Here is a 14,490-nt window from a genome sequence, read left to right as displayed (position 1 = left end):
AAAGACAGCTGCAGGCTGGAGAGAAGACTGACTGATGGATGAGAGGGCGAGAGCAGTGGCCTCCAGGAGGAGAAGAAGGATGGAGAGAGGTGGAGGATGGATTGGCGCCTGCTTCATTTACTGATTGGCCTCTGAACACATTTGAGTCCACATGAACTTCGTTTGCCCAGGAGAGACTGAAAAGATTCATTTCAGTCAAATTCACCGGCTCCTTGTTTCAACAGCAACGAGTCAGTCACTGCTGGGAAATCAAATCAAACGGGTTCCAAAAATCAAACATTAACAACATAGCCGAACATTAAGAGAACTACGGTCCGAGAGGCCGGGTCCCAAAACCCGGCAATAATGAACACGGCGGTTACCATGTATCATATTTGTGGTCAGCACAGGTTTACGTTTTCTAATGTTATGTTCATTTTTCGGAGGAAGCAAACGAAAAACAACCTGGGAGGCGCGGGGCTGGTTGTGGTGACGAAGTCCTGCATCGCTGGCGCGATGTTTGGTGTCTGTGGTTCTGTTCCATTCACAGACGTTTGTCCCCAGAAGGCGACAGAAACTCCGGCTGAGTTTGAATTCACAGCTGCAGAGGAAGAGGAAACATGAACGTTAAGCCCAGATTCCAGCGGCGCGGGAGCTGGTTCATCCCGTGGTTCAAATACGTACAGACGAGTGCATCGAGAGTCCCACCAGTTCTCAACAACCAGTCCAGTTCTCCTGAGCAAACCGTGATGGATACTGGTCTTCCCTTTTTGCTTCTGAGAGAACCTACGTTTAACCTGTGTTGATGTTCCACAACATCTCCTCTGATTGACCGACGAGCCACAGCAGGGGAAAACAACCTCCTGTACAGAGGAACCGCTGTTTATCTGCACAGTTAAGTTGTTGTAATGTGGTTTTTCCGCCAGTGAAGGTATTCTAATTGAAAAGAATGAACGCCGGCTCGCCCTCGGCTCTGTGTTCGGCTGCGGCGCGCGGGGAGGGCGGGGTGGGATTTTCCGCCTTTGAGAAGCATTTGTGGCTGCCAGTTAATTTCATCAATGTGTGTCAGTGTGTGTGCGTGATATGAAGCCTTAATGGTTATTCCACTGTGGCTAATGGCTCTCCACGGGCGCTTCGAAATCCTCACACACACTCATTCACACACTCGTACACACACTCATACACACACACATACAGAAGACATTTAGATTCTGTCATACACTGATGGACGTCCCACATACCACTGGCCTCCTTCTCGCTCGGCGTGAAATGGTTCTTCATGCTTAATTACGGGACTGAATCCTTCTTCTTCTTCTTCTTTCTCTTGTCCTCCAACTTTGTCTCATTCTTCTTCTTTGAAAGGTGGAACTCTCGGTGTCCCAGGAGGCTCCGCCGAGCCGCGGCACTCATTGTCTTCTTGCAAATGGAGGGAGGTTGTGTAGAGCAGCAGTGTGTGTGTGTGTGTGTCCGCATCTCCAACTAACATCCATATTAGTAAACCCTGTTATATCCCACACTTCCTGTTGATTGAGATAAAATAGAGCACAACAAAATAACGTGTTATTCCAAACCACTGCATTGTCGCTGCGATGGCGTTCGGGGGCTCAGGTCAGCGTGTGATGGAGGACCAGCCCACATCAAATGTATCGTCGAGAAAACGCTAGTTTACGCGTGTTTCCTTTCATTTCTTTATTGTGAAAATTCAGTCTCTCTCCACCCCGACAAACAGTAGGTGGTGCTAATTCTCCCGTATCCTCATGTAGAAGAAGAAGAAGAAGCAGGAGCCCCTGGTGTGCTCAAGGAAGCATGAGTCTCTGTTTCCACTGAGGTCATTCGCATTTATCTTTCATCGATAGGCAAACTTTTCCGACTGAAAGTGAGACAAGTTTGTGGGCTCATTTGTGGATTCTGGTGAAACAGCTGGATGAAGAGGACCTGAATGATCCAGAACCAGATCTGGATGATCCAGAGCCAGACCTGGAGAGGTCACAGACGGTTGTTAGCCGTCAGTCTCTTAGCGTCGAGCTAAGCATACGTGGCTGGATCTTTCTGACAGCTGTTTGTGAGCACTTAAATGGCAAAATCCTCCATCAGGATGAAGTTTTTCCTCAAGAAGGCCTCTGAACGGAGGGGAGGCTCACATCTGCAGTTGAGACCTGAACGTGTGTTTGGGAACAAAATGGTAACTTGATGTTGAAGGTGCCCATATGCAAATGTGACGGCGGTAATTTCCTCCTGACATCTGAGTGCTGGCAGTCCGCCGGGGGACACTGACTCGCCCACTGACGCCACATCCTTGCCTTTTTGAGATCTAACGCTCTTATTCCACCGATTACGTGGCAGAAGTTCCGCCTTCCCGGTGGAAGAAGAGCAGTCGCACGTCTCCCAGATTACGCTCCCAACTTCTTTCAATCTTGTATCTCAGTCGCTGAATTATCACATGGAGACGACAAGAAGCGGTTCTGCCAAAAACGCAGATTAGAAGAGTGAGCACAAGCTAGAACATCAGCGGCGTTCTGAATGCTGGGATGTGTGAAGGTTTAATCTAGACAGACAGAATTACTATGATCCTCTCTGTGCAGTTCCTCCTTTCATCTCTTACTACTTTCCCTCTTCTTCCTCTCATCCTCCTCTCCTCTCCTGTCCCTCATTTCATCTGTCATTACACCTGACTCACATTTTCTTTCTACATTTCCTCCCATCCTGCGGCTGCAGAATATCACAGCATGCTAATGGCTCTGCGAATGTTCCACCGTTCCGATCACTTAATCGTGTCCCAGAGCGATTCGAGAGTGAGGAACCAGGCTCAGAGGTGGGTTCTGGACCCCCTACTTGTAGAGTTTTGGGGGTTTTTGGTCACCTGAAAGCAGTGCTTCATCACAAAAGTGTATTTTGCACCCCTTCATGCTGGATTTGATTGGACTCACATTGTTGTTCACCTTAGATCAGGTGTTTAGACTTAAAGGGGGCTCAAACGCCACGTTTCCATGTGCAACCGTGAATCTGTTTGAACTCCTAGAAGTCAGTTCATCTCCAGTGGAAGCCTGCCAGATCTCCGATCTGTTAGCAGAGCTTCTCCTTCCATTTATTCTGGATCCAGTTTGTCCCTCCAGTACCAGAGTTCTGAGGGACTGAGAGTACGCTAGCAAAAACAAGCTAACATGCTACAAGTGAGCTAAACCACTGGTTTTGCTGTCTCTCCTGCTAGCTCTCAGGCGCCTGGGCGCCACCGCGGAATTAGCCGCTCACCTTCTGTACTTACAAACTTACATACAAAATTACAGACACCAGATATCCATATGTGGAAATGAGGCGGAACTCTTGGATGAATTCATAACTTCAGGAATACACAAAAGCAATAGCAATAATATTTCACCGTCCTGCGTCACTTTTCAGCCAAAGAACTGGACCAATTAATGCTGCACGTGCTTCTCAACAAGGGGCGGGACTCTTGGTCTCGTTTGGGAGCTCTTGAATCGTTGCACCTGTCAGGACGAGACTTTCTCCCCTCTCGCCGACTGCCAGTGACGGAGAGCTTCTCCCTCTGACAGCTTGTTGCATTTTAATCTCGTCCCGGCGTCTCACAGCTCCACGGACGCGGAGCAGCTCGCCGTCTTTGAGTCGGAAGCGTGACACCCCTGCTGGTAGAGGAGGTGCTACGAGTCCATTTGACGGACAGTCGCCTCATTCAGATGCCTGTCGGCTCCACGGAGGCTGATATCACAATGCACTGTCACTTTTTATCTCATTACAGGACTGGAGATCTCATCCAGACGTGGAGTGACAGCGATATAAATACACAAACATCCTCCCACGCAGCTGCTTTTGCTGATCTCACACTCCATTCATCCGACTGCCTCTAAAGTGACTGTAATGACTTTAAAGCCGTTTTTCTGTCACGATAACAGACGCTCCTCTAAATATATATGAAACGGGCCTCAAACAGCTGGATTCCTTCGGCACCTCCCGCCTCTCCACCCGCCCGCAACACGCCGTTCAGCCGCCCGGCTTTATTAACAGCCTCTAATTGGAAAACCAAAATCCATTAACTCTACAAAGACAAATATCATCCATTGATACAATTAGGAGGCGGTGTAATTTTACACAAATGTAATCTTCTCTTCTGCACTGAGAGGTGGGGACACATCATTATCTTTTTCTTTTTTTTTTCTCCTTTGCCCAAATCACATTAGTCTTTTATAACACACACAGGCGCACACACACACACACGCGCGCTGACAGTGAGCTGATGTGACAGGTCTCTCTGCTCTATTTGTCTTGTTTCCACAAACCCTGCTATTATCTGTCTGGAGGTTAATATGGCTGCTCTCCACATCGTTCCTCCCCGCAGACGGAGTTATTACTGTGTGCTTATTACTCCCTTTTGATAATTGAGTACTGCTATCTCTCCAGCAGGCCACCTCCTTTACTTCTTTAAATATTACACAGTCCACGTCGTAAAGTTAACTTGGAGTTGATTGTTAGGATCAGACACAGATTCAGAGCGAGATCAAACCAAGAGCGGCCGCTTGGTTTGATCTCCACCCTACAGGTGAGTTCTGCACTCCTTGGGTTCTTGTTCCACCCTAATCAGACGTTTGGGGATAGAAAAAAGATGTGACTTGAGTCAGAAGTTGTCCGGACCACTTTGGTTCGGAGTTCACGGCTAGAAAGTTGGATTCTTGAGTCCCTCTGTTCCGGCTCCCTCGGACCACCTCTGCGTTCTGCGTGTTCCACCCTAACTGATCTCGGGAACGTGTTCTGGCTTGTTCCAAATTAATGGGAAGTGGAAGTGATCTTTATCACGACCCCGTCAGACTTCTCTTTCAAAAATGATGCCGCGTTTCCGTCTCAGCTATTAACTTGAAAAACACCGAGACTGAAGTTCCTTTAATAATCTATCACCGGGATTAAATAATATATTCTGTCACTTTATCTCTCCTTCAGTGAATTATAAAGTTTTGAAATAAAACTTGCAATAGAGACACTTGGCTGCATATTTATGTCCCTGATCTACACACATAATCTAATGAGGCTCTGCCCCGAAGTTTAGATCATTTCTCCCAACTTCCATCACAAACTGAAAACTCTCCAAAAAAGTAGCTGTACCTTAATTCACCTCCCCCCCACCAGATCTTCTCCCCCATGTGTCTATCCTCCCCATCAACTCGCTTTAATTTGTTCTCACTTAAAAACTCCCTCGACCTCTCGTGTCTCTCATATTTTATTTCCCTTCCCAGTGGCTCCTTCTTTACACCTCCGTCACAGGGACGCGCCGGTGTGGCTGCTTGAAACCATCTCGGAGGAGCTGGAGCATGCTTCACCGAGAGAGGGAGAGGGGGAGAGGGGGAGAGTTCTCTGAATGGCAGAATAAAAGTTAAGTTTCAGGTGTCTCTGCAGAGAAGACACAAAGTAGTGTGATCCTAAAGAGTTTCACTTTGGGAGAATTTAGTGACGACTTTGTTTCTAGGAGCTCCAGGCCTTGGTGTTCCTGCACGGATTGAGGTGATGATAATTCCTCCTTCGTTCTTCCATCGTTGGCGTTTGAGTGAAATACGTCTTCAGCTGCGTGAAACAGGTGGATGTAGCTTCCAAAAAGTGACGCCAACATGAATGATCTCGCTAAAGAGGGTTTTTTTTTCTTCTTCAGTGGTACGGAGTTACATCTTGTTAGCAAATGTTGGTCCTGTTTGGAGCAAAATGGATGCTAAAGAAGTCACATGTCATGCTGGTTTCTCTTTTGGTTTTGTGGTCCTGCAAACACCACCTTAGTCTTCTTGTGAACTTGTTTTCCTCCAGCCGGGTCTTCGACTCACGTGGTTTTTAATGGATACTTTTACATGGATCAAATACATCTCACATCCCGGCCTTAACCTCCTCCGGTGATGGTTACTGTTGTTGCTGGCTGGACACTTCAGCAGGAGACGCGTCCTCGCGTCCCTGTGAAGTCAAACGTTAATACAAAGAGTGATGTTTTTTCCTTCTTCTGACCTTTTCAAGTGTTTTGTTGTTGTTGTTGTTGGTTTTTTTACCCAAACCAAACCAGGCATGAACTTCGCTGACATCTGAAAACAATATTTTCCAACAGTGAATTTCCTTTCAAGAAGCTGTTGACAGGGAATAACAAAGAAATATAAAGTGCTGACAACACACACACACACACACACACACACACACACACACACACACACACACACACACATTACTCCCCCTGCACAGCCAGTGTGCTTCAAGCGCTGGTAGGTGGCAGGAACCTTTTTCTTCTTCTGTGTCTGTTAAATATACTGTGCTGCTGAATGTGGCGATGGAAGATGCTTCTGATTGAGACATGTTGAGGAAATTCCTGTCCATGTCCAAGATTCAGAAGATCAAATGTCCTGACAGTTACATACAGTGCCGAGACGCTTAGGCGTTGGATGGGCTTTATGTTTCTGGTCTTAGTACATTAGCATTAGCATTGATGCAGCGGCAGTCCTCCACCATTTTGTCCAAATATGGTCTCATCTGGGCTCAGAGCAACCGAGACGTTAACATTGGTCCTCAGTGTTTCTACAACAGCCTGTCCTGCTCTTCTGAAAAGTCCTTCAGATATTTCCGTTTTGACCTCTGACCCATGAGAGGAATGGATGAATTACTTCAATTAAAATTAGTCAATACAAACAGGGTGGCTTCGCGCGTCCACCTGGAATTCAGCAGCCAAAATATCCTTTTTTCCTGAGAGAAAATCTTTTGATGATTCATGCACTCAATAGAAGCCTGTAATGGGATTTAACTGCACGCCGGCGTCACTTCACCGAAGCAATACCATTACATTTTTCACACGGTGGATACTTTCATCTCAGAGTGGAACACTTTCTACAATTATCCACTAAACTGGATAAAAAAAGGTCCCCATTATATTAATGTCATTGTGCTGCTGTGAAAGCACAACAACTGGATGTCCTCTGGATGGCTGGGAGCAAGACCCCGGACCCTCCTCACAGCATCACGGCCCCCATCCATCACACTCACTCTTTATAGCCTTTAGGGGCTGGACGCGGAGATAGAGAGGATATCCAAGGTTGAGTAGCTCAGGCGGAGTGTGTACCTACAAACACACACACACACACACATATAAGCATCAGTACGTTTGTGCATCAGCGCGCCCATCACGAGCTTGTGAGGCGCTAGATATTACTGCTGGCAGGTTGGCGGCGGCCGTCCGTGTAACGCTCCTTCTGCTAAGGCTCCAGGCTTCGTTTTATCTGAGAGAGTTCTGATGACCGGAGGTCTGCTAACTTCCCTCTACTTGAAACTTTTCGCTCATATGGATGCCACTGCTGGGAACCACAGATTGGTTTTTCAAGCACAAGTCTGGCATAATAAAGACTTCTTTTTTTGCAAGAGGAGCTGACAAACAGTCAGGCTGGGGCGGCAGGTGTTTGGGAAAGCTTTGCAGAAAGTATCTGTCACATTCTGTACTATTCTCATTTAATTTCAGAGGCACACATACAATCTAATACAAAGCTCTTGGACTTTTGCTTCAGAATATCAAGAGCACATTATGGAGAGGCCCGGAGCCGAGAGCAGGAAACTTGCAAGTCCAGGAAGTACAAACAGAATGGAAAATGAGCCGAAGTCTGGTTAGGTGACTGAGAGTTGGTGCTCTTCAAGGCTGGATGGCCTCGGTTGGTCGAACATCTATAATATAAACCTGGAGCCCCATTAAATTATCCAGAACAGAGGTTTTTAGAGCAGGAGGGGCTCAGTGAATGGAAGTGAAAGAATATTCGTTATCAGATGTAGAGCAACCTTGAATGTATGTGACTTGGTTAAAGATGCACGTAGTAAAGAGATTCAGTTGTTTTAAGAGTAAATTGACTATTTTCTTACTCTCCGGTAGCCAAAGGCTAATAAAGGACTCGGGACAGACTTTAGGTACTTTGTGACTCCGGAGTTGCGTGAAGCAGTGTTAGGGTAGCTTGGTCGTAAAATTTCACCTTCATAGGTTTTCCAACACAACGTAAGGGGGGCCATATTCCAAGTTTTGTCCATGGGGAGGCCCACTAGATCTAGAAGACATTTTTACATTCAGAATTGCATTGGATCTGTAGTTGAAGCTCGACTCGATCCCTACACAACTCCCAAGCCACCTTTGGAACAGTAGGTGGGCCGCCATGGGCAGTCCGCCCCCTCACAACTGGCTGCCTTCAAAATGTCCTCCAGCTCACCATTTGTGTCACGTACCAAACAACGGTGGAAGGGCCGACTTATTGTCCAAGACCATTGAAGAAAAATGGGCGACCTCTCAAGCTAACGTAGCAGGACTTATGGAGCATGTGTATAGTGCCCCCACATTATCTTGGTTCATTAATGGAACTATGAAAAGAAGGATTTCACTGAGACTAATGAGTTTTTGTATTATATATGTCCAGTATAGCAGATGTATGTACCTGTGTTGAAATTTAATGTGTGCTGTAAAGATAGAGATGGAGTGGCAGATATATAAAGCAGGGCATCGGGAGACAGGCTGCAGAGAAAAGAGCAAGATTGTTCAACTTAATGGAAGCAGTGAATGCAGCCAGAGATTCTGTAGCGGTATCATCTACCTCGGGTGAAATTCATTTACCTTGTCTTGTGCTCTCAAAAGGAAACATCCTCCTAGGATGTAAAACACTCCACCCCTCCCGTCTCCTTGCTGACGGGGCATAGCGAGGTAAACCAAGCACATCTAAACGCGTTTCGTCTGGGATTCAGGACTCCTGACCTGTTTCTCTGGAGCAAGAGGAGTTCACTGTAAGCTGAGCGGAAAAATGGCACAAAGGTGTTACATAACAAGAGGAAAAAGAGAGGGATGTTTTCCTGGAGTAAGTCTGGCCTCTTTCAGGTCTTTTTTTTAAAGAGGACATTGTCCCCAAATGCCTCGGAAAATCCATCACCCACTGTTGCCTTTACTCACATAACCCCCATTTCCTTAGGAAAACAAGACATAATTTCTTTAAAGTTTTGATATGCAAATCTAACTTTAATGACATTTTCCAGTAAATATTCATCCAGTGATTCGTTTGTCAATGCCCCCCAAAACAACATTGTTCATTCTGAACAACTTGTGTCCAGTGGTGAAGGTCAGTGGGAGATGAATATCCATGAATAAATTAAAGAGCTGATAGGACCCAGGTTGTTATGGTAAAGTCACAGAAAACAGCATTGCTACAATGTTCTTTCACCCTTGTTTCTGTGAGACAGCGATTATTCTTACAGTCACAAGTGAATAGAGGTCATGTTTTTACCGGTGTTGGGTTTTCTGTTAGCAGGATAACTTTAGAAGTTGTGGATGGAATTTGATTAAATTTCATAGGACGATGGAAGTTAAGGGTAAGGGAACTCAATTTAGGAATTGATTTGGATGCGATGCACTCTCAGAGAGAACCCTCTATTCTCGAATGATGATGTCCTAGCCAAACTGCCATGAGTGCAGGATGAGCCCGAAGTGAATGTTAGCTGAACTACCACTGGTGACGGATAAGATGTAAACAAAGGCCACACTGAAGGGAACGTTAGCTGAACTACCACTGGTGAAGGATAAGATGTAAGCAAAGGCCAGACTGAAGGGAACGTTAGCTGAACTACCACTGGTGAAGGATAAGATGTAAGCAAAGGCCAGACTGAAGGGAACGTTAACTGAACTACCACAGGTGAAGGATAAGATGTAAACAAAGGCCAGACTGAAGGGAACGTTAGCTGAACTACCACTGGTGACGGATAAGATGTAAACAAAGGCCACACTGAAGGGAACGTTAGCTGAACTACCACTGGTGAAGGATAAGATGTAAGCAAAGGCCAGACTGAAGGGAACGTTAGCTGAACTACCACTGGTGAAGGATAAGATGTAAGCAAAGGCCAGACTGAAGGGAACGTTAACTGAACTACCACAGGTGAAGGATAAGATGTAAACAAAGGCCAGACTGAAGGGAACGTTAGCTGAACTACCACTGGTGAGGAACGAGGCCTACTTTCTGTACTATACTGAAGTTAACATATGTTGAAATATCACCTACAAGAAAACCCAGCACCATGAGGATGGATTAGAGGCCAGCTCTGTACCCAAGATATCCGAACCAGCCCTGTATGCCAACAAACAGGCTAGTGCTTGTCCTGGTTCTTTTTTGTTCCACCTTCAAGTCAGTTTCCTCTCCAGTCAGAAGATTTACCCCTTGTCAGATCCACAACATCTTTATGTAGGGCGGCTGTCCAAAAAGCCAAGTGTTTTAAGTTTACAAGCTACCACATTGTAATCACAAAAATGAATAATCTACTTTAAATATTAAAAGTTGCGTTAATAATGAATTAACAACTTTGCCTCCACTCATTGGCAGAGTTAATGGACAAAAGACAAAAAAAATATATTCTTATGGCTGTCTGGATAAGTTTCTGCACTCCATTAACCAGAATTTTTCACCCTCAGTATGTAATAAAGGCCTGAAGCAACACAGTTGCAGTGGCTCAAGTCAGGAAGGAGAACTGGCAGCAAATTGCAGAAAGTGTGAAGTTTATAGTCCTATCAATATCACTGCTGCAATCGTGTACTGCATTAAATGTAAGGGTAGCTTTCATGTAGTCACCTGGTGTGTGTTACCGTTCAGCCCAAACCTTGTTGATGTTAAGCAGACTTTGGAGTGAGTGAAGAAGAAATATCGAAAAAGAAGTAAAAGACCTAAATTACTGTAGAAAAGTTTACAAAATAATGGAATGCCTTGGAGCTTGATGTAAAACAAACACATACCTTGACAAAGGAATGTGTGATGAACCACCATGACTAGGAAAACCTGTTAAATCTGAAGTTATTGTGCTTACCCGTCCCGTAGCAGAAGACCTCAAACACACAACACCATGAAAGAGCCGGTAAGCTTTACATAACGAACACAGCACCATTGTAGGGTAAGCTCATTTTCAACCGTTAGCCTCATTTTCAACCGTTAGCCTCATTTTCAACTGTTAGCCGGGGTCCTTAGAAACTTACTGATTCTTGAGTTTGACCCACAGGTAGCAAAATAAATGGGGCAAAAGCAGCTTTGCATTTGCAGTTACCTACCTCTGGGTAGGTAAACATCCTGCTCTGCACACTTCTAACATGAGTCTTTTGTGCCGTAGAACTGCACTCATTCTCACCCCTTGCTTCTGAAAACTCTTCAAGACATCTAACAATCTGCCGGTTGTGAAGCTTTTGATCAGGAGAGCCAGGTACGTTAAAAGTGCCTCTTCAGGCAACAGAGAAGAAACATATCATAATAATGACAGAGGACGTGGAATCAAAGCCATTTCTTAGCTGGAATAAAAAAAGACACCATCTCACACACAGTAAGACCTACTTATTTTCAGTGACATGGATACAAAAGTAATATTTGTTAGGGAGACATCAACTCAAGACAATACTCAAGATATCTGCTTTTATTCCTACAATACTCTTGGTGTTAACAGTCGTCTGAAGACCTGGTGCTATATTATTAAGAAAAAATAAAATGGTCTTTTGCTGGGCTACTTACAAACACTAAAGTCATTCCCTTAAAAAGTAAATAAACTATGTTTTAGAAATAATTGAATGAATTTGTCAAATAGTCAAAATATGTCTTGATATTTTTCAAACTGCCTGTAAAATATTGAGTTTCTCTGACCTTCCATGTCTTCTGAATATTCCTTGCATTGCTGAAATGTTCTCCCAGGGGGAAACCTAACAGCCACTCTGCTAAAAAAAACAACCACAGTGAGTTTGAATGGTTTCCTGCAGAAAATATCTCCCCATTAGCAGCCAGGTGTGAAAGTTATACCCTCCTCCTGCATCACGCTGCTTTTATTCATCTATTGAGAAGGCCAGCAACATCCGTACCGTTTTCACACATGTGACCACTTTCTTAGCTGGAAAGGACAGCCTAGCAAGAGAAGAAAGAGGCTTCTGTGAAAGGCTGGAGTTAAGGTTCGCAGGATAAAGCAGAAAGAAAAAGGCTCATTATTCAGACATAGAAATCAGCTGTTTCTGTTTTTTGTTGTGAGCCGACACTGTTTATACACATCAAAATGGTCAGTCTTACCTTTGTGTTAATAGTTTTCTCTGCTCACCTTCTCTGCACTGTAGTTACTTGGAGGAGATGAGGCGAGGAAATGGAGGACTTTCTGGATGGTTTGTTTTTCTATCATCAAGCGCTGGGTGAGACCAGGGGGAACGAGGTTGTTCCCGTCCCAACTTGTCAAATACTCGCAGCCCCGGTGATGTGAACTCCAGTCTCTGCAGGGGGCTTGTACATGGGGTGCTTGCAGCCCTTCTGACCAAACGATATATTTGCCAAACAAATAAGTGATCAATATGATCATTAAACAAGTGCTGTCATTGCCCAAGTCTGCGTCACGATATTATATTTGAGATTTATGCGGTGCACCTTTCAGCCACACAAGGGTTTGTATTTCCACCACCCAATACAATTTATAAAGAAACAAAAATAAAAGGGATGCTCGACTAATAGCACAAGGATAGCACAGCAAAACTGCCAATGGGGAGGCACCAGGTCTAGCTAAGGACTGGACTGCAGCTAATATTAGCCAAGTTATGGTTGGTGAGGGACCAGGCCCAGCTAAAAACCAGTCTGCAGCTAACGTTAGATAAGCTACCGCTGGTGAGGGACCAGGTCTAGCTAAAAACCAGTCTACAGCTAACGTTAGATAAGCTTCCTCTGGTGAGGAACCAGGCCCAGCTAAAGACCAGTCTACGGCTAATGATAGATAAGCTACTGCTGGTGAGGAACCAGGCCCATCTAAAGACCAGTCTGCAGCTAACGTTAGATAAGCTACCTCTGGTGAGGAACCAGGCCCAGCTAAAAAGCAGTCTGCAGCTAACGTTAGATAAGCTACCGCTGGTGAGGGACCAGGCCCAGCTAAAGACCAGTCTGCAGCTAACGTTAGACAAGCTACCACTGGTGAGGGACCAGGCCCAGCTAAAGACCAGTCTGCAGCTAACGTTGGACAAGCTACCGCTGGTGAGGGACCAGGCCCAGCTAAAGACCAGTCTACGGCTAATGATAGATAAGCTACCGCTGGTGAGATGTGACTGAACCGCTAGCAGGCATATAAATCAGGATTTCTTTGTGAGGAGATAAATAATCAGCTGATGTTTTTTTCTATAAATTTGATCTTACACGAAAGGCCAACACAGGTCTGTTGTTGTGATGGTTTGTCATTAAATACAGGTTTGGGGAAGTGTGATCAGCCAATGAAGTCCATGTTGACTGAGGGGAGGTGGCAGGAAATTAACAGCAGTGTCACGTTTCAAATTTTTAAGTGGTGCACATCCAACCTCCCAAGAGTGTGAATGCCCTGTGGTATCGCCTTACCTCAGCCTTTCCTTTAAAATTCAATGTTCTAAGACTCCAATCATATAATATTATAGATATTCATCTAGATAAGATGCCCTACACCACTGCCTTAATTATTTTTTCTTGTCTTCTTCCCTGAACTTTCTTCATGCTGATCATCAGTTTTTGTTTCCTTCCTTTCTTGCATTCTTCCTCTTCTCCTTCTACCCCAGGCCAATTTCTCTTTCCTTGCCACGTCTCCTACTCATGTGTCACCTTTTCCCCTCCTTTCATTTTCTCATCTGCCTCTTCTCTCATACTTTACCCATTTCTTTTTCCCCCCATCCTCCTTCCCTCCACTCATTTATTCTATCTTTCTGCTCCATATTTCCTCTTGCGTGTCCTCCTTTCCTCTCTTCCATTGGTTTCTGCCTCTAAATTCAACTCCATAATATTTCAATTTCATTTCCCATCATCGTAGTCTCCTCGATCTGAGGTGCTGTTATTCATTTCAAGGTCAGTGTGGGGGGCTTGGGGGGGGGGGGGGGGGGGGCGAATGAGAGGGATGGGAAATGGAGGAGGAAGAGGCGAGGAGAGCTGGAAGTTGACCAAGGAGCGTGTACATTAGGAGATATGACTTCCTGCTGAGTTTGCATGACAACACCTTCTCTTTCAGACTCGTTTTCCATGAGATTTACAGCCAAAACAGCCAAATATAGATCTGCTACCGTCTGCACAGCCCAATGACTGCATGTTGACACAACAAAAATATAGATAAAACTCAGTAAAGTCACAAATAAACAGATAAGTGGAGTTGCCGCAAAATATGATTTTATCCTCAAATTCAATATTGTTCAAAAAAAGGTCCAAAGTAATCAATTCAGAGGTTTAGAACACCAGGAAATCTGAACTGTGTCTGCGCAATGCTGTCGCACAACTGAGTAAATCCACATTATCATTAGAGTCGTGCGGCAACTCCAAATCTCCATAGATTTTATTTAGATAAATAGAACTGAAGCCTTTTCATTTCGTTAAGTTGAATCCACACAAACTTTAAAACATTTTTGTGCATCTTTTCTGTTTTTTATTTTCTATTGTTTAGTTGAGACACCATTCAAATGGCATTTTGTCCACTTACAAAGACAACAATGACAACGGGGCTTAGGGACGTGATGGAAAAACATACATTAGC

The 14,490-nt window shown here is 44.9% G+C and overlaps 1 protein-coding gene and 1 long non-coding RNA gene across 7 annotated transcripts in view; one reads left to right on the top strand and one right to left on the bottom strand.

Moving 5' to 3' along the window:
- Positions 1–14,490, top strand: part of grid1b (glutamate receptor, ionotropic, delta 1b) — a 381,406-nt gene that overhangs the window by 187,702 nt on the left and 179,214 nt on the right. The gene's annotated exons all lie outside the window — the stretch shown is intronic.
- Positions 5,185–11,668, bottom strand: LOC147240003 (uncharacterized). The gene is made up of 3 exons (XR_015111555.1): positions 11,631–11,668; positions 8,588–8,733; positions 5,185–7,066 (listed from the first exon to the last, which is right to left on the bottom strand). It is a non-coding gene; the product is annotated as an uncharacterized LOC147240003 (long non-coding RNA).

Source organism: Aulostomus chinensis, chromosome 23, assembly GCF_037954235.1.
Source record: "Aulostomus chinensis isolate RoL2024-O1b breed Wild chromosome 23, RoL_Achi_v1.0, whole genome shotgun sequence".
Lineage (NCBI taxonomy): Eukaryota > Metazoa > Chordata > Actinopteri > Syngnathiformes > Aulostomidae > Aulostomus > Aulostomus chinensis.
Note: the sequence above shows the minus strand (reverse complement) of the source record. Positions and strands in the feature narration are given on the sequence as shown.